The following is a 26155-nucleotide window of genomic DNA, read 5'->3' as shown; positions in this document are numbered from 1 at the left end:
CTAGAGTTAGGAGGAAAAGTAAGATGGGGAAAGGGACAGCATTGTCTCTGGGAGGACCAAGGGTGGAGACAGTAGCCACTCTCCCCTGTTCAGAACCCAGGAGCACAGAGTGCAGGTCACAGCTCAAAGGGCATTGCACTTGGCTGTCCTCTGTGGCTGGTTTTTTTTTTTTTAATACAAGCATCCATTTTTGTTTTAAGACATGAAATGAGGGAATGACCATATATCCTGTCTGTCTCGAATTGAAGACAGTGAGTTTGGGCAGTTAAGATCCTAGGATCATAACTGTGATAAGGCAGAGGTGACGATCTCCTCTTGCCTGGACCCCTGTCCTGGCCCATCACTACCCATAGGGTAGGGGTGTGTGTGTGTGTGTGTGTGTGTGTGGTCTGGGGTGGAGTGGGAAGGTGGATGGCTTGGTATACATAAAATCTTTTTCAGAACACTTGAAATGCAGACCTTGTCTGATGAGACTTCTGTGACTCAGGTATATTATCTTCATAGCTCACAGTTTCATGGGACATTTGTGCAGATGAAATTGATCAGCAGCGGGAGGAAAATAGCTGTTGCCTAGGCAACCAGCTGATGACTCATCCAGGCTTTGAAGCAGCCAAAGCCATGAGACTGCAGTAATTTTCCAGATGCTTAACCCGCCTTTCTCTTTCTCTTCTCTCTCATTGTTTCCCACTCTCCATCCTTCATTTCTTTCTCCACGCCCACTTCCCTGGATGCTGCTCACTAGAGCCTAAGCTCTCTGGAGCAGGTATTGAGACCTCATCCCACCACTGCATATGTGACTTGATCTGCTGCTGCTCCTCATTCTAGCAACCAGGGGATGGATGGCCAGGCTGCAAAAGTCTTGTTGCTACAGAGCTCCAAGATGCTGCTTGTTGCCTTTAATCATAAAAAGCTTCAGTGAGTATAGCACCTTTTCTCCTAATCGAATCTAACCTAAGGTTACCCATTTGTCTTAGATTTCTTCGGGGAGAGGCAGTTAAACCTTGGGCCTCCCCAAGCAAAGTTGTGAAATGATATTTAAAGGTGACAAGGCCCTTTTTGACAGCAGCTCTCTCTGCTGGGTCTTCTCATCCTCTTGGCCCACCTTTCCTCACTCATAATCTGGGGTCTGGTTTTCCAGGCTCTTCTTCATTATCCACCGTAATCCCCTCTAAAATGCAAAGTGATAGAAGTTTAAACCATTCCGCTTTCCAAAGGCATTTTCATTTTAACAAAGAGCTTTCAAAGGCAAATAATTGAAGACCCCAAAGAAAAAAAACATTTTTAATTAGCTTTTCAAATACAGATTTAGGCAGGGGGGCTTTGGTGGTGGGCTGTGTCTGGTAAGAAGGTTTTCCCCTGCACATCCTATGTGCAGTACCTTCTTCGCTGCTGATGCTGACTTTAAAGACATTCATATTGGATACTTGTTGGTGCCTCAATTCTGTATCCCACCCCCCTAAATGTGTGTATTCAATTCACACGTGTACACACACACACACACACACCCTTGAGCAGCAGGAGCAACCGATGGGGAAACAACAAACCCCAAGTGATAAAGACTCGCTTTTACTTATTGGATGTGTGTCAAGCATCTACTCAGTGCAGAACATGGTAGCCATCACTGGGATTGGGATATCCACCTCAAAATGGCTTACAGTCAGAACAGATTAAAGGCAAGCAGACACACACTTCTGTGGGAATGAGTAATATGGTTTGGGGAGAGGGTGCTGGTTATGACTGCCTCTCAGAGTTTGCCCTCTGGGTCCCTTTACTGTTCTTGGTCTTAATTAATTCAGTTGGCTCAGGTCTATGAGAGCTTCCTCACTGGTGCTCCACTGGTCTCACCACAGTGTCGCTCCACCTTGAGGTGACCAGCCTGTGCAACCACCAGAGTCACAGACAGATGCTCGCTCCCTTTATCCTTTCCTGAAGACAGCTTTCCTTCTGGTTGCAGGGACCTTCACAGTCTGAAAAGAAGCTGAACACATATCCTTCCGGTCTCTCTGTGCATTTACACCTACAGAAACACACATGACTTCTGAGATAGGTGAGTCCTTAAAGGGTATGCACTCCAGCCATCTGTCTAGTACCGGCATCGCTTTGAAAGCACCTCCAATGGTCGTCATTGTCATCTCACTGCACTCAAATGCCCCAGAATGAGCAGCTGCTTCTCACAGGAAAACTCCTTTGTTTCTGGACAAGTTTTAATGTGAATTTATTTGTGCACTTATTGAACAATTCCTTTACTCAACAAAAATGAATTGACATGCCTATGGTTTTTAGACACTGGAGGTGCAATGGTGAGCAAGACCATCGTTGCCAACATGGCTTGTGGTCTTCAGGGGAGGCAAAATTAACTGAACAATCAAGCAGGACTATATTAGCGATGGGGAAGAGTCCTGGGAGGCAGCAATGCCTGGGTTGGAGCGATGAGACTATAGGGTAGGGAACTCTGGGCCAGTGAAGATGGGAGGCAGGGGTCAGGGAAGTCCAGAAATGGCTTTCTTGGGAAAGTGATGCAGGGTCCAAAGAATGGAGTTAGCTGGGCAGGACGGGGCTGGGTGGGAGGAAAAGCATTCCAGGCAGAAGGAATAGATTGTTAAGAGATTATCTGGAAGTGGCAGGAACCACAGCATGTTTGAGAAAGGGAAAGGAGGCCAGTGTGGCTGGAGAGTCCAGAAATGGGCAGCAAACATGGCTTCCAGGACACTGTGGTAGAAGCCCCAGCTGACTCGCAGTGCAGTTCAGATGAGGGAGCAATAATGGTTTCTTCCTTTTTCTCTCCTTCTTCCTGCTCCATGTTGCCCTCCTCCTCTGTCTTCTTCTTCTTCTTTTTTTTAGTGCTCTATAACTAATTTTGTCTTTCTCAGAAACTCCATCTGCTGAGGAGCAAAAATTTCAGTTTCAAAGCTTAGTGTGAAGTAAAAATATAAATACAGACAGTCCCTGAGTTACGGTGGCTCGACTTAATGATTTTTTTGACATAACGATGGTGTGAAGCTGTCACAAATTCTATGTAATGTATAGTATTCAATAAATTATGTGAGCTATTCAATGCTCTATTATAAAATAGGCTTCGTGTTAGGTGATTTTGCTCAAATGTAGGCTGAGGGAAGTGTCTTGATCACGTTTTAAGGTATGCTAGTCTAAGCTTCAATGTTCAGTGGGTTAGGCTGTAGTAAATGCATTTTCGACTTATGAGATGTTTTCAACTTATGACGCATTTATCAGGATGTAATCCTACTGTAAGGTGAGGAGCATCTGTAACCTTTTGTGAGTAAACATGCTCAGATGCAGCAACCCTGACCTGCAACTCTTCAAGATGGTTTTGAAGAGTGGAGAGGATTTTGGCTGACTTGGTACTTGTAACAATAATGACAAAAGAGACCTTGGAACCTGGCAGTGACTTGGACTGTCTTCTACTTTTTTCAGTCTCTTCAGAAGCATCCTTGTCTTCCTGGCCTCCAATTGCTCTGCTGATGTTGGTGGCTATGGCCTGCTACTTGTGCATCTTGTAGCCGGGTTGTTTTTCCTTTTCTCTCTCAAATTGGTAAGAGCCCAGCATCTGCCCCCAGGATGATCTGATCTTGTCTCTGCTCTTGCTGTATTTTTGTCATGTTCTCAAATGGCTTTGTCCACATGTCCACCTGAAGCTTGTGGAGTAAAGTCTTCTGATTTCTGCTCCTATAAGTCCTGGTGCAGCGGGATAATTGAGGAATCAGAGAGACCGAGGGTCGAGGAGGATATATATTATTTATTATTTAGGTGCACATACTCAGTTAGATTAACATCCAAAAAGACTGAGCCCTGAACAAAGAGTCTGGTTACCTTTTAAGCATTTTGTGGGGTGGGGGGAGATCTGTGCAGGGGGAAGACAGTGAGAAACAAAGACAGTTATTCAATTGAGGCATGCATTACATTATTTCTTACTTTCCAAGGAAAAACACATTTTATGACTTGAGTTTATCTGCCTAGTGACCTTGCATCTGCACAGCTAGGGAAACAGGGTCTTCACAATGCCTGGGAAAGGGAGAGATAAGGCTCACTAGCCACAGAAAAACAGGCAGTTAATTTTAAAGGAATCCAGCTCTTTCTCTTCCTCAAGGGGAATTGGGTTTTCTTACACACAACTGAGTTTTTGCTTACACATTCTTTAATTTCTTTTAATTCCTGTTTCACTGGTAGGCTGTGGGCTCTCAGCTAGGAGCTCATTGTATAAGGGAATGTATGCAGAATGAGAAGTATGGATTAGATGTTTTGTTTTCTACCATAGAACAGCAAGGGGAACCTTATGTGTTCTGTGGGGAACCCATGATCTCGGCAGCCAGACTTGATTCTGGATTAAGCTAAAAGAGAGGATAAAGGAATTCAGGAAATCTTTTCTTGCATGACTACTGGCTTGCTGCAAAATTCCATTTCAAAGTAAAAAATCAGAATATGAACTCTTCCTCCCAGCTTCTTTGCATTTTTCCTTTGCAGTTTTAATCTTTCCCAGAGCAGATGGATGGCTCTGGCCATCTAGGGGATACATTTACTTTTTTGGGTTGGCATAAGAGAAAAGTGTGTGGGGTGTGTCTATGTTTCAAAATAGGATTTCTGTTACTACACTATTTTAAGGATTTTGGGTGCTTTTCCCTAGGATCATTGGGAAGTCACTGAATCATTTTTAGCAAGGGAGTGACAGATTCAGATTTGCATTTTTATAAAGACCTTGCTGTCTACTGTAGAGAATAGATTGGCTGGGGCAAGCTACATGCAGGCAGATCAGTCAGCAGTTACTGGGTGGTGGCAAAGGAGATAAACAGAGGCAGAATTGAGGGATGTCTAGATGGTTAGACAATAAGATATGGGGATGGATCGGATATAGGGTTGAAGGAGAAATAGGTATCAAGAAAGAACCTCAGTTTCTGCTTTATATGACTGGAGGAATTTGGGGACCATTTACTGAGAAAGGGAATAGAAGGAGACCCAGATTTAGAGAGTGGAGAAAAATGATGTCCAGTAGGACATTTTGAGTTTAAAGTATCTCAGAGAAATGCAAATGGAGATGATCAGTAAGTGGTGGGATGTTTGAGTCTGAAGCCCAGGGCAGAGTCATTTATGTGTAAATGTCTTAGTCTGTTTGAGTGGCTTAACAAGATACCACAAACTGGGTAGTTTATAAACAACAGAAATTTATTTATCACAGTTCTGGGGGCTGGAAATCCAAGATCAAAGTGTCAGTAGATTTGGTGTCTGGTGAGGGCCCACTTTCTGGTTCACAGATGGCTCCTGCTAGCTGTGTCCTCATGTGGTGGAAGAGGCAAAGCAGCTCTTTGGGGACTCTTTTATAGGTGCACTAATCCCATTCATGGGGGGTTCCACCCTCATGACCCAATCATTCCCCAAAAGCTCTACCTCCAAATGCATCACATTAGTGACTCACTTTCAACACATAAGTTTGGGGGCACATACATGTCAGACCATAGCTGTAAGTGACCATACGTGCAGTGGAAGCAAACAACCCAGTGGGGGAGCATGGAAGAAGAGAAGTGGGTGTTGGACGACGAAAGAAAGCACAGAGGTTTGGTGGTAGATAGAGGGGACTTATAGTAAATGTATACAAAGAATTTATAGGAAGAGAGGCTTTTCTTGTTAAAGAGGGGAAAGCCTTGAGCAGTTTTAAGTACACAATCCTGAGCCAGTGGCAAAGTGAAGAGGAGAGAGTGGATGGATTTAGAGCACAGCTTCCCTATCTCCTCAGATAGGGAAAAAGAAACTTCCTCTATGACATAAAGGAGGGAGCAAGGGTTCACCTAGGGAAGATAAATTTGTAGTGGGGAGACCAGGACTTGAAGGCATTACCATCTAATGATCTCCGTTTTTGTTGTCATGTAGGATACAAGATCCCCCAGAGAGTTGATTGGCTTTTAAGGATGGGGTGTTGGTTGGGGCTTTAAGGATGTGGTAAAGGTGTTGCTGTGAGGCAATGGGAGACAGGTGAACTGGGTTAAATAGGGTAGATGATAGCATTTTGTTTTGTCATCTCCAGCCTTAACTTTATGTGTTTTCCCTGCTCTGGCCTTTTCTCCTCTGACTCTTCCCAACCACTGGTTCTCAGGATCTACTGCCTTCTCCATTGGATTCTTCCTCCATCCCACCCCCAATTGGTATCTGAGAAATTAGACTGAGAAAATGATGCACACGTTGAGTTAACAAATCAAAGAATCACTCCATGAAGGTCAGCCGTTTGTTATTTGAATAAAACTTTAAAAACAAAACAAAACACCATTTCCCTTAATTCTCTGTAGCAAATTGGAATCTTCCTTCCTCTTTACTTCCCTTCTTCCTTTTCCCCAGACTAGGTGTGCTAAGATTCCCTATGAGTTGCCCTTCTGCTAAAAGATTAAGAGAGGAGAATAAGTTCATGAGCATGGCAAAGCTGGCGGAAACAGGGAGATCCAACTAAGACCACTGTAAGCTTTGCTACCATTAGAGGAAGAAAAGTTAACTGTATGAAACGAACAAATATTTGAAAAACACAGTAATTTCAAAACATCTAAAAGCAATTATTTTGTTTTGGTCTGCGTGGAAAACATTAGAATATAAAACAGATTAAAAAATGAAGATGGCTAATGCTACTAATGACAACTTTATAAGAATACATGAAAAGCAGTATGTATGACTGCCCTTCAAAACCATTAAACAGTATGTATGACTGCCCTTCAAAACCATAATATATTCTCAATATATGAGCAATAAAAATATACATAAAGATATAATCACTATATTGGACAATAAAACATACATGAAGATATAATCAATATGTTGAGAATATATTACCTATTTATTGGAGTGTAGCAAGACAGCATTAGCTACAGAGTATAATTCTTCCTTTTAGAATTGTGATTGAAGTTCAAAGCTGAGCACAGGAGGTGCAAAGAACATACATTTTACGTTCAGAGGACCCTTGTGAGTTGCTGAGGCCAGTCTTCAGAGGACTGTACAGAAAGAGGACTGAAGAGAGAGGAAAAGCCTATCTTTTACAGGAATGCAGTGTTTGTGTTAAGGGATGATTCTTCTTCCTCCTCTTCACCTCCTCCCCCTGTGGATGTTGCAAGAAAGCTATCTATAACATTACAAATGGCTAAGGCAGCCCCTCTTGTGAGTTTCAAAACCACTGGGGCATCTGATTGTTGGTGGCTATTGGGGTATGGAGAAAGTCAAACAAAGAAAGTGAGAGAGAGAATATAAATAAGGAGCTAGAATACATTTCCCCTGTTTGGTGTGATAAGAATGCTGTTATTAAAATTAGATTTGGCTGCAGGTGATAGAAACCTAAAGTAACAGTATGACTTAAGTTGAATACTTATCTTGCTCTCTGATATAAACAAAATCCATGGATCTGGGCAATCTAAAGGACTTCCAGTTCTGGTAATAATAGACGAGGCAATCTGGGCCAGCCACCGCTGCCAAAAGCAACAAAATGCTGGGAAAAATCCTCTCCTTAAAACCATCAAAGAGCTAGCAAGATAGTGAGACATACCAGGCGATGACCCAGAGAAATGAGTAACACCAGGCCTCTTTTGTCCTGGGGGTACTTTTTAGTTCAAAGGAGACCAGAGAGACTGATTTGTACTTTCTTGTGGCTCCTGAAGAAGAGAGAAAAAGTGGTAATTAGTGGACCTTGGTGAATCACCTCTGCTTTATGCTGTGGTCCCAAGGGGCTGTACTTTAAGAGTGTAGATAAACCAGAAATTTATTTCCTTGTGCAAGAGTCCAGTTTCTTTGTGTCATATGATATTCCACAAATCCAAAGGCCTTCAACCTAGATTAAAGTGGTCTTCTACTGCTAATGTCTCTATTGCTTGGTAGAAGCCAACAAAAATGCCCTAAGAAAATAACAATATCTTAGGTCTCAAATTATTTCAGCAAATAATTTTCTTTCAAATAAAATATGTACTACACCATCAAAGACAATGCAACACATGAGGAAATAAGACATGTTGAATAAGAATCAACAGAAAAAAAGACAGTTTAGGTACAAAAGTGATACAGATATTGGAATTATCAGACAGAGACTATAGAACAACTGTTTGCTCTCTTCAAGAAAACAAATACTTGAAAATTTTAGCAAAACCCAGAAATTCTAAAAAGTGACAGAATAGAGTTAAAAAGAGTATCAAATAGAAATCCTAGAACTAAAAATCACAATAAAAAAGTAAAGAACTCAGATGGAATTAACAGAAAATTAGATATAGTTGAAAAGAGAATTAGTAAATTGAATATTATTAGAAGAATCTATCCAGTGTGGAGAGCCAAAAGGATAAAAAGACTGAAGAGAGGGTAAGAGACAGGGAGAGTACAGTAAGAAGGTAGGACAATCATCTAACTGATTCTTAGAAAGAGGGAAAGGAAATAGTGCATCTGTCAAATTTTTCTAATGGGGTGGAGGTAATATTTGAAGTGATAATGACAGAATTTTTCAAAACAGATTAAATACATTACTCCATAATTTTAAGAAGTATAGTGTGTTCCAAACAGAATATCTTTAAAAAGGATCCATGCTTAAACATATCATAGGAAGAAATATTAATACCAAGAAAATACCTTGGATTACCTCGAAAGTAGGAATAGTCTGGCCAACAGCTAACTTCTCAATAGGAGCAATGGGATTCCAAATACAGAGCACTCAATATTCTAAAAGCAGAAAACACCAAGTTAAAGCTTCACGTCTAAGGAGAATAAAGACATTTCCAGACAAAACAAAACTGGGAGAATGTGTTATCAGCAGAACAACAGAGAAGGAAATTCTAAAGGATAAAGAAGAAGGAAAATGATGCCAAATGAGAGAATTTAAGATGAATGAGAATGTTAATATGCGGATAAATGGAAATAAATAATGCTGTATAAAGCAATCATCATCGTCATCATCATGTCCTTTGGAATTTAAAAAAATCTACAGAATTAAATATAGGACAACAGTTGCACACAACAGGGGTGGAGCAGGGGTCAGAGAACGGAGTTAAAATGTTCTAACGTCTTTACATTTTCTAGGAGGAGTGAGGATATTATCATCAGACTTTGTTAAGTCATAAATGCATATTATAATTTCAAGGATAATTATTGAAACAATTCAAAAAAGTGTGTATAATTATGAACTAGTGGAGGGGAAGAAGTAAATGATTAAAATATAATCAATTCAAATGCAGCAAGAAAGAAGAGAAAAAATGTAGAATAGGAATGTAGTAAATAACCAACTTAAGTGCTAACATGTCAAATTATGTTACGTATAAGTGGAGTAAATACCCTAACCAAAATGATCTAACTGTATTAGAAAGAAAGGATATACTCTTTACAAGAGACCAGCTAAAAGACTGCAAGTAGAATGTTAGAAAAAGATATACCATACAAACTAAAACCAAAACCAAAAGTCAAAGTACCTATTTTAAAATCAGATAAAACAGACTTTAAGAGAAAAAAAACATTATTAGAAATAAACAATCTCTAGATAATGACGAAGGACAATTCCTCATTATATTTAGAAGTGATATAAGTCACTTCTAAATTTCTTTACTCCAAGTAACATAATCCCAAAATACATAAAGTAAAAATTATCAAAACTTCAGGAATAAGTAGAGAAACTGACGACCATAGTGGATGATTTCACTATACTTCTGTCAGTAATGAATAGAGCAATCAGACAAAAATCAGTAAGAATTTAAAAGAGTTGAACAACACATTGAACAAACCTGAGAATGTTTTGGGAACTGTTCTAGGTATTGGGGAAAGAGCAGTAGATAAAACAAAAATCTTGGCTCTCATAAGGAAAGCTATGAAGAAACATCAAGCTGAGAAGGTAATACAGAGTACTAGAGGTTGAAGAGTGGTTTGCAAATTGTAGTGGGGTGGTCAAGGAACACCAGACTGAGAAGTTATTTGGACAAAAACCTCAAGGTGGTGGGAGGAAGAGCATTCCAGGAAGAGTGAATAGCAAGGATACTCCTAATACCACATCCCAACTCTCTCTCCTTCCCCAGGGAAATCTCTCCCTTTCCTCAAATATGAGGAAAGAAAGGATTGCGTGAGAAAAGGAGTGGCAAAGTGGAGGGAACTTGACCTTGGAAAAGAAATCTAGAGGCAGAAATAAAATTTTGAACTTTGTCTCAAAAAAATTCTAGCCCTGTTCTTGGCTCAGAGGAAGAATAAAGTTGTAATGATGAATTTTTATTTTATAGGAATTTATCCATTTTTATTCTGTCATTATTTATGCATTAAATAAAATTTCAAACCACACACAGGGATCTCTAATCTCACCACCTTTGCAGAATTATTTTCACTAATTAGTTTTCCTTCTTGTCTTATCTATATGGATGCCTTTTTTCGACTCATAAAAAACCTGTATTGAGACCAGATATGAGTCACAGAGTTAGGTGACTCATCGCCCACAATTTATTTGAGCCAGAATCTGAAGGTGAAAGGGAGATGATTTCCACGGACAACCTGTGAAGAAGGGTTCTGGGGAATTCAACTGCACGAGTTGCTTGGTAGCTCCTGAGGGCATGATGGGTAATAGAGGATTAGAGCAGTTGAGCCAGAAGTCAAGGTCCTCAAAATAGGAAGGGCTGGGGCAAAAGCAGCACGAATGAGCCTAGTTTCTATTCTGTACACATGGGCAAAAGGGCAGCAAACAGCAGCATAAAAGGGAAGGAGGCCCAAATTAAAAAATAAAAAACACAACACTTTATCAATAAGAAATCAATTTTCATCAATCCACCCTGAGAGAAGCCATGGAAAAATTCAACCTTCTCAGCAGAACCTTATTCCTAAATTTCTAATGAATGTATATTCTTCACTGCAGATGTGGGTTGATTCTGAATTTAGAATTATTTTGGAGAGTGATGGAGTCCCAAAACAGGAGGCTCGGGTGGATGGGCACTTTCCTGTCTTCAGAGTTGTGCTTTGCTGCTTTCCCCAGAAATTCCAGACTCCTTGGGAATCAAGCAGATGGGTTTCCTCTGCACTGCTGCTGTTGACTTGTTAGACCATACAGTATGGCTTCAGCTGCTGCTTCTCCCTGGCTGGCTTTTACCCCAGCTTTCTAGGGCCCTGTTGTATTTTTCTGTTTTTAAGCTCTTAGCCAGAGTGTTGTTGAGTTTCATTCTTAGATGAATGAAATGCCAGGAACTGTTGACTCCATGTTTTGCATTTTCTTATCCCTCGCATACTAGGGTCGATCACTGGGTCTTGTTGATAGGAAATCCCATTGTCAGGTTGCTGGGAGCATTGCAAAGCAGACTGAAGGAACTCCTTGATGGGTAGGTGAAGAAGCCGTGAAGGCACCTCCCGACCCAGGCCATGCAATGTGAGGCTAAGGTGGCAGGTACTTCAATGGTGGGATCCTGGTGACCTGGTGCTGTCCAGGGCACTTCCTGTGCTAAGCTGTTAGTCTGGGCCCTCTAACAAGCCAATTCCGAGATGGGATTAGGTGTGTGAGATTTTTATTAAAGGACCATGAGAGGAAATGGGGAGGAGGCTGGGAGCTATTGGGAGAGCTGTGAGACTGAAATGCAAATCCGACCCCAACTGAAGGAGAGAGGAAGGAGAAGTTGGGTGGAAGCACTTCAGACTTCTGTGTAGCCTAGCGAATGTTCAAGAAGGCATTTGACGGTCCTGGCACCTCAGAGTGCCATGTCTCACAGGAGTGGGTCAGCTGTAGCAGCCTTGCTGCTCTCATCTATGACCAGGAGCCTCTGGGGAAGCATGGCCTCCATACAAACACCACAATGGGTTTCAGAGAGCAATGCATTTCACAGAGCAGGAGCTGGCACTATTGTCCATTATGCTCCAGGGTTGGAAGGGCTGGTGGTAGTGGTGGGTGTGGGTGGCAGAGTGAGTGGGGTGGTGGTGAGGATGGTGGTGGTGGTGGGGTATGGGGGCAGGTGGGTGGTAGGGGTGGTAGGGCATGGGGTGAGAGAGGGTGGTGGCTGGGAGCGGCGGTGGAGGGATTGAAGTGGTGGTGGGGATGGAGGTAGGGGGTTGGTGGGGGGTGGTGGTGGTGGTTGGGTGCTGGTGGGGTGGTGGTGGTGGGGGTGTGATGGTGGTGGTGGGGATGGGGGTAGGGGGTTTGGTGAGGGTTGGTGGGGATGGTGGTGGGAGGGTGGTTGGGGGGTGGTGAGGGTAGGGGATGATGGTGGTGGTGGTGGTGGTGGGATGGTAGTAGGGGGTGGTGGTGGTGGGGATGAGGGTAGGGGGATGATGGGGGGTGATGGGAATGGTGTGGGGGTGGTCGTGTGGGGTGGTGGTGGGAGATTGAGGGTGGGGGGTGATGGTGGGGATGATGGTGGGGGCTGGTGGTGGGTGGTGGTAGGGAGGGTGATGGTGGTGATGGTGAGGGGGTGTGGTGGTGGTGGTGATGGGGGTAGGGAGCTGGTGGTGGTGGTGAGGATGGTGGTGATGGTGGTGGTGGTGGTGGTGGGGAGTGGTGGGTGTGGTGGTGGGTGGTGTGGTGGTGGTAGGGGTGGCGGTGGGAGGGTGAGGGTGGGGGCTCACATGGTGGTGGTGGGGGCTGGTGGTGGGAGGGTGATGGTGGTGGTGATGGTGGTAGTGGGGGGTGTGGTGGTGTTGGGGATGGGGGTGGAGAGCTGCTGGTAGTGGTGGGGTTGGTGGTGGGTGGTGTGGGGTTGGTGGAAGGGTGGTGGTGGGAGGGTGATTGTGGGGGCTGATGTGGTGGGGGCTGGTGGTTGAGGGTGGTGGGGGTGGTGATGGTGGTGGTGGTGGGGGGGAGATGTGGTGGTGGTGGGGATGAGGGTAAGGAGCTGGTGGTGGAGGTGGGGGTGTGGTGGTGGGGATGGGGTAGGGAGCTGGTGGTGGTGGTGGGGATGGTGGTGGGGGTGGTGGTGTGAGGGTGGGGTTGGTGGTAGTGGTAGTGGTGGGGGCTGGTGGTGGGGAGTGGTGGGGGTGGTGATGATGAGTGGTGGTGGGGGTTGGTGATGGTGGGGGAAGGTGAGGGTGTGATGGTGGTGGTGGGGAGTGGTGGGTGTGGTGGTGTGTGTGGTAGTGGTGATGCTGGTGGTGGGGGTGATGGTGGTGTTCATTGTTGGGGGTGGTGGTAGGGGGGGTGATGGTGGTGGTGGCGGGGTGGTGGTGGTGGGGGTGTGGTGGTGGTGGGGGGTGGTGAGTGTGGGGTGGTGGTGGTGGGGAGTGGTGGGGGTGGTGTTGTGTGTGTGTAGTGGTGGTGGTGGTGGTGGGGGTGATGGTGGTGGTCATCGTTGGGTGATGGTGGTGGTGGTGGGTGGTGGTGGTGTGGTGGGAGTGTGTGGTGGTGGTGGGGGGTGGTGGGGGTTGATGGTGGTGGGGAGTGGTGGGTGTGGTGATGTGTGCGGTAGTGGTGGTGGGTGGTGGTGGGCTGATGGTGGGGGGTGTGGTGGTGGGGGGTGGTAGTGGTGGGGCGGTGGTTGTGGAGTGGTGGTGGGAGATGCTGGTGGGGGTTTGGAGGTTTTCGAGGTACGTGCCCATGGCTGCTATATAAAGTTCTGGAACTGTCTTACTAGACCGCAGATAGGTGTGAATACTTACCTCAGTAGGTGCTAATTGTGAAGTGAAACCAATTATATTCACATGGGAAAAAAAAGTATCTCTCTAGTAGACGTGACCTCAAAGGAAGGAAGCAAAGGGAGTTGAGGCTTTTATTTGGGCTGTGAACAGCGCCCTTCACCATTAGACTCCATCTTCTCCAAGCTTCATTCTTTGCAGCCTGCTTCTAAGACACTAACTAGCAATTCCAAATATTTCATCTTCACTCATAGGTTATACTCCTTTATACCACCTCCAAAGGCTAGCTGATGTATTTTTCCCTCGGGGAGTGAGGTAGGACAGAAAAAGAAAAAACCATGTATGTGGGCTGCTGCCTGCAAAAGTCTTTCCAGATTTCTGGTGAGTGATAGCCCAGGGTGGCATTTGGTGTACTGGCAAGAACATGCAACCGTCAGTCAAGAAACTCAAGTTCTAGTCATTTGTTTCTGCCCATCAGTTATTTCATGATCCAAGCAGTTTGTCTCCTTCTCTGGAGCTTTAATATCCTCAGCTGCAGAATGAGACAGCAGGCAACTTTTTTCAAAGGATTGGTATTCTATAATGTCTATATTTTATTTTATTTTAAAAGTAATTAATTATTTATTTCAGAGCCGGTGTCTCACTGTCTCCTGGCTGGAGTGCAGTGGGATGATCATAGCTGACTGCAGCCTTGAACTCCTGGGCTCAAGTGTTCCTCCATCCTGGGCCTCCCCGTGTAGTTCTGTATTTTAAAATGGCAGGTGTGTACGAGAGAGGCAGTGGGCTGGAAATCAAATGTCCTCAAGTTTTACCAAACACTTCTTTCTGCCATTTTTCTACTTCAATTATTGCATTTCTACAGTCATAAATTGTCGTTGTTTACTTACATGTCTGCCTTTAAACTGTGAATTTCTGGAGGGCAGGATCCATCTCTCTCCCATCTATGTTCCCAGAGCTGCTTACACATTGCCTTCTACACAGCGAGTGTGCCATGAGTGCTGGCGGGATTGGCTGAAGAAACAGTGATGCGGCCGGGCGCGGTGGCTCACGCTTGTCATCCCAGCGCTTTGGGAGGCCGAGGCGGGTGGATCACGAGGTCAGGAGATTGAGATCATCCTGGCTAACACAGTGAAACCCCGTCTCTACTAAAAATACAAAAAATTAGCCTGGCGTGGTGGCGGGTGCCTGTAGTCCCAGCCACTTGGGAGGCTGAGGCAGGAGAATGGCGTGAATTCGGGAAGTGGAGCTTGCAGTGAGCCGAGATGGCGCCACTGCACTCCAGCCTGGGCGACAGAGGGAGACTCTGTCTCAGGAAAAAAACAAAACAAAACAAACAAAACAAACAAACAAAAAAGGAAACAGTGATGCAGTGGCTAGATGTGGTTAGCACTGTGAGAAACTGTGAGCTTGACGTGCCTGGGTTCAAATCCTAGTTTTGCCACTTGCTAGTTGTGGGCCTTGGACAAATTACTTTTTGAGCCTCCATTTCCTAATTTTCAAATGGCTGTAATAGTTCTTACCTGGCAAAGTGATTGTGAAAATTAAGTGAGATAATTTATGTCGGATGCTTCTCAGAACATGACAGATGCTGTTTTAAAGACTTTGTCATTTTGGTCCTGTGACCATCATGCTAAAGGTTAGAAGTGAAGGTCGGGGAGATTAGTAATTTGATTGTTAATCCATAACAAAATATTTCAGGATATTTTGGTCTGCATTTTGCAGGAAATATCTTAATTCTAGCCTGCATTTTATCATCTACCACAGACCTAAGTAGTCTTTTAATTGGCAGTAGCATTACTGTCTCTGGCTGTGAAAAATAGGCAGTTCTCCAAAGACCTTTCCATGTGTGTGCTGAAAGGTGCAATGCAGAGTTTTGCTGCAGTGAGTCTGCAGGCACTGTCTTGCTGAGGAAGCATCTTAGACTTCCCGAAGCTGGCTTCGTGAAGTTGCTGTTTTGCATAATAATACATTTGGCCTAGAAAGGGCTTCAGGAACATCACTGTCTTTTATACTGTGAACCCGATTATATTAATAAACTCCCAAAGAGCAAGTCAACCACTTTTCTCCTTGGGCCTCTTCAGTGCCGTTTAGAAAAGTATCTTGCCAGTGGAGTAGTGGTACTTGTACCTCCCTGTGATCTATATGGACTGGGGCAAGGTGCAAATCAAATGCCCCTTTCCTTTTGTCTGTAGAAGAAGACAAGCAAGAGAATGTATTCAGATTTACTGACCTGGGACTTTCTGACTGGAGACTGATTATCACTTGATGTTCAAGTTTAAATGGGTCAACAAAAAAAATGTATCTCCATCCTCAGGAACGTCATTCCTGTTGAGTTTGATTTTATTTATTTACGTGCTTGTAACTAAAAGTTTCCTCTGGAAGGAATAAAATTATAGGAAATTAAACAAAATTATTAACACTTTCTCTGTCTTCTAATGCCACAATTAAATATTGCTCCCACTAATTATAATAGTAGTTATCCTTTATTGAATAATTAGTATATGTTAACTGTTGTGCTAAGTGCTTTACATGTTTAATCTTTTTTTCATTTTTAAAACAATTTGCAAATAAAGAAGTATTTATCCCTATTTTGCTGTAAAGGAAACTGAGACTCTACAAATGACACGTCTGTACCTAATTTCATTACAATGTCCTTCATTTAATACTCTGCTTATCTGACTCTGCAACTCTGCCTTCTGAGCCCTCGTGTCTACATTTGTAGGCCTTCAGTCTCTTCCCTCACTGTTGTTCCGAATGCAGTCTCAGCCATGACCCTAGTATCTGAGTATCTGAGCATGGGCTGGCTGCAGTCCATCACTATTTGTTGTTCTGGGACCTTTTTGCTTTTTTTGCTTATATTCTAGGTGGATGAGGATATCAGGTCACTACCAGAAAGGAGCTATCGTACTGCATTATTTTGTAAAACTGGTAGTAAATATATGGCATTTGATAAATCTTGAGATCGTATAGGCTCAAAGTAAAAGTAGGTTTTAGAAAGTATTTAGGCAGGCCGGACATGGTGGCTCACATCTGTAATCCCAGCACTTTGGGATGCTGTGGGGGGTGGATCACTTGAGGTCAGGAGTTCAAGACCAGCCTAGCCAATGTGGTGAAACCCTGTCTCTACTAAATACAAAACAAAACAAAAATTAGCTGGATGTGGTGGTGGGCGCCTGAGGAGAAGGCAGCAATATTCAAACAATTTGATCATAGGAAATAGGGCAGTGCTTCGCAGTTAACCCAGTGAATTCAACAGTCTATCTCTGACACCAGCAGGATGTTTCCTGCTAGAGATTAATGATTTTCTCTGTTCTTAACATCCTAACTTCCCTTTAAAATGGTCTCTTAAGAGACTTGTGCATCCAGTGCCCTCATTTTACAGATAAGAAAACTGGGCCAGGTGCAGTGGCTCATGCCTGTAATCCCAGCATTTTGGGAGGCCAAGGGGAGGATCATGAGGTCAGGAGTTCGAGACGAACTGGGTGACATGTTGAGAGACTCTGTCTCAAAAAAAAAATAAAGAAAAGAAAGTATTTAGGTAAATGTATACAAGAGGTTTTACTATGAATATGGAGACTAAGATTCCAATGGCTATCACCTCTTCTTTTGTTCTGCTTCTCTTGGGAATATATGTTCCTCAAGTCCCAGCTGGCATCTTCATCAGTTCTACTGGACAATGTATGGTGCCACCCATCCCATCATTCTGGTACTCATTTCCACTAAGTGCGGATGAGGGGTTGGTGAGGGAGAGCGAACAGGTGCCTGGTATCTGCAAACCTGGTTTCCCTTCTCAACTGTACCACCCACCAGCTATGAGACTTTGAGGGAAGTCAATTAATCTCTCTGGGCTTCAGTTTTCTTTTTTTTTGAGACAGAGTCTCGCTCTGTTGCCCAGTATGGAGTGCAGTGGTGTGATCTTGGCTCACTGCAACCTCTGCCTCCCAGGTTCAAGTAATTCTCCTGCCTCAGCCTCCTGAATAGCTGGGATTACAGGTGTGCATCACCACACCTGGCTAATTTTGAATTTTTAGTAGAGACGGGGTCTCACCATGTTGGTCAGGCTGGTCTCGAACTCCTGACCTCGTGATCCACCTGCCTCAGCCTCCTAAAGTGCTGGGATTACAGGCATGAGCCACTGCACCCAGCGCAGTTTTCTTATCTGTAAAATGAGGGCATTGGATCCACAGGTCTCTTAACAGACCATTTTAATGGGAAGTTAGGATATTGAGAACAGAGAAAACCATTAAGCTCTAGCAGAAACATCCTACTGATGTCAGAGACAGACTGTTGAATTCATTGGGCATAGCTGAGAAGCGCTGTCCTATTTCCTATGCTCAAATCATTTGAATATTGCTACCTTCCCCTCAGATGTTGAAAGCATGTCTTCCTTTTTCAGATGAGAGATCCGAGGCTAATTTTGGCCATTGGTTGGCCATGGACTCTTATTTATTGCTGATTACTTAATTGGCAGGGCAAATGCAATGCCAATGAATGGCAGATGAGTGGCAGCTGATGTGATGGTAGCCAGGAATAATTGCCAGTAAATGGAGAGGGCTGCCCTACTTTGCTTTACTAAAGTTAGCAGGCGCCTGCAGAGACTCGTATGGCTCCTAATGATTTTTGTTAAGTTTGGAGAACAGTTGGACTGCAGATTAATTTCACCATGTTTCTTCCTGACATTTCTCATTTAAAAGGTGCTAAAATTCTAAAATGAACAAAAATCAAAAGTGTCTTCTTTACTCAAGGGGAAAATTGCCTCTTTGCAGAAATGCTTTCTAAGGAATATTGACTTCTTGATTTGACTAAGACATTGTCTGTCATGAGCTTCCTCACTGACGCTACTTACCTTTCTTCTTCCAAGTACTTGTTTCTATGCATGTTTATTCTTTCTTCTTTTTCGTCTGAGATAAAAAGATAGTTTTCTTCCTTTTTACGTACCAACTTTTCCACCTGTACTCTGGAATTATCTTTTTGATTTCAAAAGTAATACATACTTATTGCAGTAAATTTGGAAATTGTGGAGATGTAAAAGAAGAAAATAATATCACTCATAATCCCACCACTAGAGACAGTTGCTGTTAACGTTTTGAGGTCTTTCTGATTTTTTTCTAAGCACACTTTTTAAAATAATAAAATTGGGATTCTATTGTACACTAATTTGAATGGCACTTAAAAATTAATATACAAAGAGCATTTTCCATGCTACTAACTACTTTTTGAGAACCTTGTTTTAATGACTGTATCAAATTTTATTGTGGGATTGTATGCTACTTTGCTAAATTATTCCTTTCACCTGACATTAAGGCTTGTCCCTACATTTTTGATCCTGTCCTTTCTTAGCTCCCCTGAGAGTGCACCCTTCCATCATGCCTCTGCTCTTCCTTCATCGCCGCGGCATTTTCTGTTGATGCTTTCTTGCATCTTCAGGCACACAGGTGCATCTCTACTCTCATCTCTAATCTGCTGTGTCATTTTGGATGTTTCCCATTTCGGTCTCTGGTTTTTTCATTGTATCACCATCTATGAACTGCATGTTTTGTCTCCTACAAATTCATATGTCGATATCCTAACCTCCAATGCGATGATATTTGGAGATGAGGCCTCTTGGAGGTCATTAGGCCAAGAGGGTGGAGCTCTTATGGATGGAATTAGTGCCCTTATAAGAAGAGGCATGAAGGAGCTTACTTCTCTCTTCCACTGTTTGCCATGTGAGGATACAATGAGAAGGCAGCCATCTGCAAACCAGGAAGAGGGCCCTCACCAGAACCTGACCATGTTGGCACCCTGATCTCAGACTTCCCAGCCTCCAGAATGGTGAGAAATAATTGTCTGTTATGTAACCCACCCACTCTATGGTACTTTGTTATAGTAGCTAGGACAGACTGAGACACACAGATAATCTAAGCATGGCTCTGGGCGTGTAACTGCACCCAGTGAAGATCAGCCCCCAACCTAGCTTCCCAGGCTCATTTGCCCTCCACATGCACCCCTTGATCTAATCGAATTGTATTGCACGTGTACACCCAGACATCCTGCTCATGACCTCCTTTCTGGCTATTATGCATAAGCATGATACATATTCATCGAAACCACTGATAAAAATGTCAAACCTCAGGCCTGTGGCTCAACACTAGGGACTTACAAGATGAAGTCAATCTACTTATCAACAGTCTTGAAGCAAAGATGATTTAGCCAATTGTTTATATAGAGAATGGTTGAACATTGCAGCCCATGTTTCTCCATCCTGCCTCCTGGGATATTATTAGTGGTCCATTTGAAACTTTGGAGTAGGTCAGACGTGCTGCACTTCCAGATTTCCCTAATCATCACATCCACCTTCTAGAGCAGAAAGGGAGGTGACATTGTCAGGTTCTGATCTTCATGAGGCCATGCTGGTTCCTGGAGATCACTGCTGCCTCTTCTAAAGGTTCAGAAGATTCCTTATTAAGCCACTCCAAATCTGTGAATTGTTTTTGCTCCCTTTATGAAAAATTGAAACTATCTGTGTTGATTGTTTGCTGATATCCATAAGGTGACAGATGGAGAGTGCAGTCCATGTGCCTGGGGTGGACTTGAAATGGGTCCGTGGTCTTTGTAGGCATTTGCTGTGGGGAGGACTTAGCTCTCTGCTTTCCCTCTGCTCCATGACTCTGAACTAAGGCCCACTGCTCCTTCTAATGCTGCAGCCCCCAGCTGCACATAGTAGGGTGGTAGGCAGAGTAACACTCCTGAAAGATGTGCATGTTCTAATCCCCGGAACATGTGAACAGGTTGTCTCACAGGGCAAAAGGGCTTTGCACATATGGTTATATTCAATATTTGAGATAAGGAGATTATCCTGGATTCTCTGGGTGGGCACAATGCAATTACATAGGTCCTTAAAAGGGTTTAAAAAAGATTTGAGGATGGAGGAAGGAACCATGAGTCAAGGATGCAGGCAGCATCTGGAAGCTGGAAAAGGAAAGAGAGCAGATTCTCCATAGAGCCTTCAGAAGGAACATAGCCCTGCTGACACCTTGATTTTAGCCCCGTAAAATTCATTTCAGACTGCTGATCTCCATAATTGTGAAATAATAAATCTGTGTCGTTTTAAGCCACCAGATTTGTGGTGATTTATTATCACAGCAATAGGAAACTAATACAGTAGGTAACCAACAGACATTTTAAATTCTTGAGATTTGAAAAAGGCCTTAATATCTGTCTACTGTGATCCCTATCCTGAATTCCCCTTTTTATGACTTCTGTCAAAGGGGAAGCCTGTGGTGTGTACTTGGGATTGGAAAGAAGAGTACAGCCCAAGGAAAATGGGAGATGAGAAAGCATATGTAAATATGCTTTATTTTGGAGACATAATACATGTAACATTTCACCCATTTAAAGCATAGAGTTCAGTAGATTTTAACATATTCAAAGAGTTGTGCAACCACCACCACAATTGATTTGGGAACACTTCATCATTCCAAAAGGAGATCTTCTACCCATTAGCAACCAGTCTCTAATCCCTCTCACCCCCAATTCCTGGCAACCACGAATCTATTTTCTGTCTCTATAGATTGATCTATTCTAGACATTTTACATAGATGGACTCATACTGTATGTGGCATTTTATATCAGGCTTCTTTCGCTTGGTACAATATTTTCAGGGTTCATCCATGTTGCAGCACGCATCAGAACTTCATTCCTTTCTATTGCTGAGTCATGTTCCATTGCATGGATAGGACCACATTTTGTTTAACAGTTCATCAGTTGATGGACATTTGGATTGTTCACACTTTTGGCTTTTATGAATGATGCTGCTATGAATAATTGTATGCAAATTTTTGCGTGGCTATACACTTTCATTTCTCTTGGCTGTATACCTAGGAGTGGAATATCTAGGTCATCTGGTGACTTTACATTTAAACCTTTGAGGAGCCGCTTGTCTGTTTTCCAAAGGAGCTGCACCATTTTCTTATACCTTCCCACAAGCAATGCATGATAAACCATCATCAATAGGAATTCTTGCTGGCCTCTGAAAATTATGTAAAGGACACAAAATGCAAAATGTGGATAAGAAAGAGTGACCTGGATGTTTTCGGAAGTAAAACAGCACCAAAAGATACTTGGGTGACCAGTTGGCCTGGAAACTCTTGCATGATACCTGAATTTTTTTTTTTTTTTTTCTGAGAAACAGTTCATATTGGCTAAAATCTATTGGCAAATGGCTGCAATAAATTCTTTTGAAGATTTTAGTCTGTTTGGTTTCTTTGCATTTCATTTGATTAGTTTTTGAGAAATTCTGATGACTAATGCCTCAGAAGAGCTTCTTGAACCACAACACAGTGGGGCAGGACTAAGTGCCCCATGTGAATAAACATATGCTATTATTCTTAGTTAAAAATAACATCATTTCAAGGTGAAGAGCATTATGCATTTTAGAATTTTTATTAGTTTGTTAGGGTTCACAAAATAAAGTACCACAGATAAGGTGGCTTAAACAACAGAAATGTATTCTCTCATAATTCTGAAGGCTGAAAGAGAGCTGAATCAAGGTATTGGCAGGTGTGGTTTCCTTGGAGGCCTCTCTTCTTGGCTTATAGGTGGCCATCTTCACCACCTATGGGTATGTCTTCACATGGCCTTCCCTCTATGTGTATCTGCATCGTAATCTGCTTTTGTAAGGATATCAGTCATGAGGGCCCACCTTGATAACTTCATTTACCTTAGTTACCTCTTTTTTTTTTTTCTTTCTGAGACAGAGTCTCACTCTGTCACCCAGGCTGCAGTGCAGTGGCACCATCTCGGCTCACTGCAACCTCCTCCTCCCGGGTTCAAGTGATTCTCTTGTGTCGGCCTCCTGAGTAGCTGGGATTACAGGTGTGTGATGCCATGCCTGGCTAATTTTTGTATTTTTAGTAGAGACGGGGTTTCACCATGTTGGTCAGGCTGGTCTCGAACCCCTGACCTCGTGATCTGCCTGCCTCGGCCACCCAAAGTGCCTACCTTCGTTACCTCTTTAAAGACCTTATCTCCATGTACTGGGGGTTAGGACTTCAACATAGGAATTTTGGGGGGATACAATTGAGCCCAAGACAAAGTTCAGTATCATAAAATCATACTTACTGTACCAAAGGGGTCTGGGCTAGTGGAGAAAACAGATTTTAAAAATATATATTATTTTTACTGTGTGTCTTTAGGTAAAAGCATAAGCCTCAGGTCCTTATTAAACATGGAAAGATGTTTATTCTTGGTGCAAGAATGAAGGGTACTGTGCGACCTAGAGCAGACTCGAGAAAAGGTTAAGTGGATGCATTCTTAATTGTTCTTCTACCTTCCTCTACGTTTCCTCCTCACTCATCACAGTTAGGTATCAATATCTTCTTGCTGTGACTCTTCCATTAAAACCTGTTCTACCTGCAACTTAAGCATGCTGTAATACGAATGTCTGACAACCACTTTAGGAGTTTTTTTTCTGCTTTATGTTTTATTTTTCCAGAGACCCAAGCCTTAAGCCAAAGGAATCACGCCTTAAAGGAATTTCAGAGATCAGTTAGGGGATGAAGAAAGTATTTCCTGAAATCCTTTTCAGTACCCTGGATATCATCCCATCCAGATAATTGCTTACTCACCCTTTTACAATGTCAGTCTTGATGAGAACTCAGATGAAAGATGTACTTAATTAAAAATAAAACCCAACTCCAGAGAAAGATATCTTGTAGAAAAATTTTCTAGCCCTAATGTTACCCACCTGTGTTGCTAATGATGTTATACTTTTTAATGTAAGTCAACATGTGCTGGCTCCCATTTTCAGTGTTCCTAGATTTTTATCTGCCTGCCTTATTTTCGGAGGAACTGGCCTAACATCTCGTGAGTGTTGATACTATTAGAACTGGCCAGTATTTGGGTTGGTTGGGAGGTGGGGTGGGCCTGGGAGGCTGGCTTTCCTGTTGGTCTCTAGCCTGCAGAACTGTTGTTGTCGATCATGTAGAATGAAAACTGCAACTTTAATGGTGCTCATTACATCATTCGCTGTCTGAAGAGCATGCATACTGTCCCACAAGAAATGATAGCCGAAGATGGAACTCTGAATATATTTGACCTTCATGATTTCAGTGTCTGGAGTGATGGCTAGATATCTTTGTGCCACTTTCCTTTCTAGTGGCCGAAAAGGTATCTGATTCAACAGAAAAGTCCTTCAAAGTCTATACAAAAGAATTTGTCTCAGAGCTTCTTGATTATGTAAAGGCCTCTTTAGCTTTGAAACAAGAAAATAATCAGAATCTTCCTATTACATTCTAGGAAACATACTCAGAGACATAACAGTTCAGGAGGAAAAATAGACAAAATGCCTTCCTGTCTCACCAAAATTAAATGAAATAAGTGGAGCCTGGCAAAGGGCAGGCTTTATGCAGAAACGATTTCCCCCTAGATCTAGAGATGACCTGATAGCCAAAGGTTGAGATTCATTTGATTAAAGTCTAAACTTCCATCTTTTGTGTTATGAGTCTCTTTGAGATTTATAATCCTCATTTATAAAATGGGATTAATATTTTTACTTGTGTTACAACAAAATAAGATAATATAAGGTTTGTAAAGCACGTAGCACATAAATATTAGATTACTTTTCCTTGCCTTGGTAGCAAAACTCTCTAAAAAACCCACTTATTATGAACATGTTGACTTTTTTGAAAAGTAGAAAGAGAATAGTAAGATGAACACAATTTAAGATGAACACACCTAGATTTAACAATTGTTAACATTTTACCATATACACTTAATTCCTTTTTAGTTATTTTCTGAAGAATCTGAAGTAAATTGCAGACATAACTTTATTTTAACTTGAAATATTTAACATGTGCCTTTAAAAAGGAACATATTCCCGTATAACTACAGTACCACTTTAGTCTAACAAAATTAATACTAATTTCTCAACATCAGCTGACACTTAGTCTATATTGAAAACTTTCAGTGGTTTCCAAATGTCTTTCAAAGCTGATTTATTCAAGTAAGATCCTGATATGAGCCTCTCATCAGGGAACTGTATTTTATCTCATTGCTGCTCACTAAGGGGGCCAACCTTGTTCTGTTGTTTACTAGTCAGCAGATCTGAAATTCCTCCATAAGTCAGGCTAGGAACATACTTTAAGCTAACTCAATATGCAAACTTGAAAAGATAAATTGTTCACAGCAGCAAATGACTCATATGTTTTCAGGGACTGGTTGAAGACGTGAAGTCATGGTCTTCCTTTTGGTACATCTCAGCGTGCATTCACAGGTGCTGGAATGATAGGAAGACGTTTAGTGACAGTGGGTTTAGGGGGAGGCAAACGGGATGAAAAACTCATTTACATGGGGAATCTAAAATAATCAAATTTACAGAAGAAGAAAATAAAGTGGAAGTAGGAAGGGAAACTAAAATTGGGGGATCCCAGTGGAGGAGGTGGCTTTGCATGAGGATGGAATGGACTCATCAATACTGCACATAGGTTTAACTCACCACCTATCACGGCTCAGTGGAAAGGCACAGATCTGGGTCCAGATCCCAGCTCCACTCTTCTAGCTGCATGACCTTGGGAAAATTACTATACATTTCATACTTTAGTTTTGTTTTTTCTTCTATGCTGTGCTAATACTTTTGTCTACTTTTCATAGATGATGAAGAGATTATAGCAAGTGGACACAGAGTTCTAGGTATATAGTAACCACACACAAAAAGTATCTATCTATCTATCTATCTATCATCTATCTTTATTATTATTATTATTATTATTATTATTATTATTATACTTTACCTCCTATGGTGTTCGGTGCTTCCAACTCTATTGATGAATGCATCCCATACACAATTGTGCTCAAAATGTCATGACCTAAAGTGAAATAAATACAGGAGACATAGAGACTTATCATAGGATAGGGGTTTTCTGTCGTATTTCAAGCAAAGCAGTTGTCACCTGATCCCTGTCCATCTCCTAACCCTCTTCGTCCATATGGAGGTACTGCAGCTCAAGGTCACAAGGTTATCCATGGCTGAACCTCTCTCTAACTCCCAGATGCCAAAACCTTGCAAAGCTCTGCCTCCTGCTGGCCTTACTTCCCAAGGTCAGTTCTGGATCTATCCCAAGGCCAGAGGATCTTATAAGCACCCTCAGCTCAGCTCTAAAGAGAAAACTCTCTCCCAACTTCCTTGGTGGCCAAATTATCCTTTTCTAAAGCAGATTTATTCCTATAGAATTTAGAAAGCAAAATACTTTTGTTTTCCTAGGAGAGAGGTTTTGACAACAGTGTTTGGCAGGTACTTGTCATTGCTCAAGGGTTGCTAGGAGACAAATGAAGGCTGGCTCAAGATAGTTGCAAAGCATGGTAGTCTACTCTCTAGAACCGCAGTCTTGATTTCAAATTTTAGCTTGCATCTGAATCACCTGGGGATAGTTAAGATTCAGGTTCCTGGGTCTCTAGGTCTGGGATAGCTTGTGTTTCTAATAAACACTCTAATATAGGTGACCCAGGGATCAGGATCACACTTGGAGAAACATGGAAGCAAGTCAACTTGCCTAAAAGTGAGTCTGTGGAGTTACCTCTCTGGGAATTGGTTTTCAGTGAATTGATTAAGGGCTGGGAAACATTTTCCTAAAGAAAATAGCAT

At 42.5% G+C, this 26155-nt stretch overlaps 1 protein-coding gene and 1 long non-coding RNA gene across 5 annotated transcripts in view; one reads left to right on the top strand and one right to left on the bottom strand.

Moving 5' to 3' along the window:
* Positions 1–26155, top strand: part of LOC126950917 (lymphotactin) — a 215864-nt gene that overhangs the window by 26222 nt on the left and 163487 nt on the right. Inside the window, exon 2 of one of the 2 annotated variants that reach the window (XM_050784847.1) lies at positions 1955–2047. The exons of the other annotated variant lie outside the window; for it this stretch is intronic. The gene's annotated coding sequence lies outside the window, so the exon portion shown is untranslated. The remainder of the gene's footprint in view (positions 1–1954; positions 2048–26155) is intronic. 2 annotated transcript variants of the gene reach the window in all.
* On the bottom strand, positions 1559–25934 carry LOC126950957 (uncharacterized). Of its 3 annotated transcripts, none has more exons than XR_007724304.1 (5): positions 25761–25934; positions 25305–25379; positions 16562–16659; positions 15764–15906; positions 1559–3693 (listed from the first exon to the last, which is right to left on the bottom strand). It is a non-coding gene; the product is annotated as an uncharacterized LOC126950957 (long non-coding RNA). The 3 variants fall into 3 exon arrangements; XR_007724303.1 differs by lacking the exon at positions 16562–16659 and adding an exon at positions 8600–8679 and having other exon boundaries at positions 15764–15908; XR_007724305.1 differs by lacking the exons at positions 16562–16659; positions 25761–25934 and adding an exon at positions 8600–8679 and having other exon boundaries at positions 1559–3859; positions 15764–15908.

This window comes from Macaca thibetana, chromosome 1 (genome assembly GCF_024542745.1).
Source record: "Macaca thibetana thibetana isolate TM-01 chromosome 1, ASM2454274v1, whole genome shotgun sequence".
In the NCBI taxonomy this organism is placed as follows: domain Eukaryota; kingdom Metazoa; phylum Chordata; class Mammalia; order Primates; family Cercopithecidae; genus Macaca; species Macaca thibetana.
Note: the sequence above shows the minus strand (reverse complement) of the source record. Positions and strands in the feature narration are given on the sequence as shown.